Raw genomic sequence first — 3,800 nt, forward strand, 5'->3', positions numbered from 1 at the left:
CCATATCTTGAAGGGGGGATTCCTATAATGGATCAATGTGTGGAATGCTGTTCTAAAGCACTCTCTCCCCCACATGAAACTCCAACCACTGGTGATACTTTGAGTGATGTGATTGACAAAATTGGGAGACTCAATCTTGATTCAGTCCCAACTCAATCAACTAAGCAACCTGGACCATCTCAGAAAGGTCCCCAAAAGTGGCTTACAAAGACGCTTTAAATTGTTCATCCCGATGAGGCTGGAAGGACAAGAACAAGAAATTAAACCAAGAAAAATGGAGGTGTTGTAGATGATTCTGATTCACCTATTGATATGGATGTTTCTTATGATTTTGAAATGAATTTGTCTACATATTTTGGACCAACTTCCTTCAAAGAAGATGCTTCTCATGATGAATGGAAATAGGCGATGCAAAAGGAGTATTATGCCTTGATAAGGAATGACACTTGGAAGCTAGTTGATTCTCCATTGGGAACCAAACCAATTGGCTACAAGTGGGTCTACAAGAACAAGTATAAAACTGATGGCTCACTTGAAAAGAAAAAAACCAGGCTTATGGCAAAAGGTTTGGCAGAGAAGGAAAGGGTAGATTATGAGGATACTTTTACCCCCACAACAAAATGGGCTACCATCTAGACACTCTTTGCCTTAGTAGCTCAGAAAGGTTGGAAAGTCCATCAAACGGATGTAAAAAATGCTTTCTTGAATGGAGATCTAAAAGACAATGTTTTTATGTCCCATCCTGAAGGATTTTTTGTGAAGGGACATGAAAATAAAGTATTAAAACTTGTGAAATCCTTGTATGGTCTCAAGTAAGCACCGCAATATTGGTATGAAAAGTTAATTGAGAATCTTCTAAAACTCAACTTCAAACATTATGATATTGATGTTGCAACTTTGTTTGTCAAGAAATTTGGAAACATAGTTGTATATCTTGTGGTGTATGTACATGATCTTTTAATGACAGGGAACAATGAGAGCTACATTGCATCCATAAAGAAGTTTTTGAGGAAAGTTTTTGAAATGAATGACTTGGGATATGTTCACTACTATCTTGGTATTGAAGTAACTCAACATCCTAAGTCTATATTCCTCTCTCAAAAGAAGTACATTGGTGATCTTTTGAATAGGTTTGGCATGGCTGAGTGCGATCCTCTGACTGCTCCAATGGAACAAAACTTAAAGCTCACATCCATTGAAGGAAAAGAATTTGAGGATGCAATAAAATATAGACATCTTGTACGAAGTCTCAACTACCTAACTACTACCAGACCATACATTTCATTTGTTGTTGGAATCCTCTCTAGGTTTATGCAAAATACTTGTGAGGGACATTGGTCTGCTAAAAAAAGGGTTCTAAAGTACTTGAAGGGAACTCAAGACTTTGGATTCAAGTATCCACAGGTGGGCGACTTTAGCTTGATTGGATACTCCGATTCAGACTTTGATGGAGACAAAGAAACCGGGGTATCTACTTCTGGTTATGCTATTAGTCTTGGATTAGGATCTATCTCCTAGAGATCACACAAACAATCCATTCCAGCAGATTCCACAATAGAGGCAGAATATGTGGCAACAATTGAGGTCGTTAGGGTCCTATAATTTATAGGATCTCAAGTGATTGAGTGTCTCACATTTTTCAGATTTCATATTGTTCATAGATTTCAATATTCAATTTATTTCCAAAAGAAAAATAAAAAAAGAAAAGAAAACAAATAGGGTATTTAAAAAAAAAAGGGAAAGAACAAAAGAGAAAAAAAATGAAATAAAAGAAAGCCCCAAATATTGTTCAATTCATACAGTCTAAGCAGGATTGAACAAATTTCAATTTCTGTTGATAGGGTAGAAAACAAATATCTTCCAAATAGTTTAAGCTTGGCTAATTAGTAGCTAGGTAGAAATGAAATTGGTTCAATTGTTCAACCTAAACCAATAGGAGAGATAAGTGAGGATCAGATACTTTCTGCAAATCATGAAATATAAAGCCACGAGCCTTCCAAGAGGCTAAGGAGTAGATACTTTCTTCTTCAAGTGCACAGAATCCTAGGAAGCAACAAAGGTAGAGTATAGAGGATAGACTAGACAATGGCAAGGAACAGGTAAAAGAAACAACTGGGAAAAGACAGAGAGAAGATCAGTAATCATGGACTGATACTTCTATAAAGGAGTTCAAGCTGAAATTTAGGAAAAGGGCAAGAATTCGTATGGACATGGACTAAAGTAAAGAATGACCACATCAAATAATTATCAACCTCAGTGATATTCTTGGTTCATCTCCAAAAGGAGTTCAATCTTTTCCTACAACTCCTATCTCAAAAAGGCAACAAACTCTTCAAATTCCCACATCTACCAATGTAGCAGGAGAAAAGGAGGAGACCATTTTTTATACTTTCAGAGAGATAAACATCAGAAATGAAATTTTGAAAAAGAATACTTATGCTCAGTTCTGGAAGCAAATTTCTACTTCCCAAGGAAGACTTCTATCAACTTTTGATTCAGAGAAAGGAAAAATGCATATGGCATTCCTTGAGGCACAAACAACAAAACCTAAAAATCCAACTGATTATAAATAGACTTCCTTTGAGTTTGATGCCAGAAATGTTCATCCTATTAATCAGCTGGAAATGCATAAGCAAACATGTGAGATGATCTCCTCCACTCTAACAAGTATCTCTATGAGTTTGTTTAAAATGCAAATGGATTTATCAAATGCCCAATCTTAGCTGAAGATGGAAAATATTTCATCTCAATCAAAAGATAACAAAATAAAGTCCTTGGAAGATTTAGTGGTGAAAATTGGGTATGATTCATCATATGTGAAAGCAGTAGAAGAGATTATTAAAAAGAACGAGGCTAATATAACAGCCTTAAGAAAACAGCTTAAAATGCCTGGAACATAGGATCCCTTGACTAAAGAAATAGAGGAAATGGAGAGTCATAAGGCGGAAATGATGAAATGGATAATGGAGCAGTCACTACAATAAAACAAATGGAAACAGAGATGGATAATATGGTACAGGAAAAGGAGAAAGCAACACAATCGGCCACCACCACTATGGAGGTTGTCCCTCTTACAGCTATTCCCATATCTACTCCAACAACTACCACTACAGGGATAGGAAGCAGTGCAGAACAACTAACCAAATCTATGGAGATCATGAACGTTTAGATAGAAGAAATCAAGAGTTGGAAACTCAATTCAACATTTTGCAGGACTAGATTAAAATAGTTGAGAGTGCACATTTAGTAGAAATGCAGAGGGCACAAACATTAATTGAAAAACTGCAAAAATATGAAAAGGAGTCATCAATTGGCAAGATAAAGGAAATCATCTAGAACAATATCATTAATGGTATGAATGAGATTTATCCCAACATCCAAATCATATTTGAGCAGAAGGAGCTAGTTGAAAAAGCTAAAGAAGCTATTTCAACCACTAACCTAGAGCTGGGAGACATTCTAGCAACAATCAACAAAATCATCAAATTTCTAAATTTAAAGAACATGTATGAGCTAGAAGAGTTGGGAGTAGCAGACTAAACAAAAACTATCCTACAGGTGAAGAAGGTATTAACAAAAGAGAACTTGACTGTATAGATTGAAGAGAAATGCCAGAATTTGGAGTTGATAGTAAACAAACTTTTCAACAGAATTGAGCCTTTGACAGAAAAGGGTCTCCCTTCTCTGTTTGTCATTAATGATAAACTCATGACCAGAGAAGATTATGTCAAGAGGCTAAAAGACATCACAAAGGATGTTGTCAACCTCTCTAATATCAGAGGCAGCATAACAGGAAAAAC

This window comes from Pinus tabuliformis, chromosome 4_2 (genome assembly GCF_031772625.1).
Source record: "Pinus tabuliformis cultivar Carrire ecotype Pingquan chromosome 4_2, CPIR1, whole genome shotgun sequence".
NCBI classification, from domain to species: Eukaryota; Viridiplantae; Streptophyta; class Pinopsida; order Pinales; family Pinaceae; genus Pinus; species Pinus tabuliformis.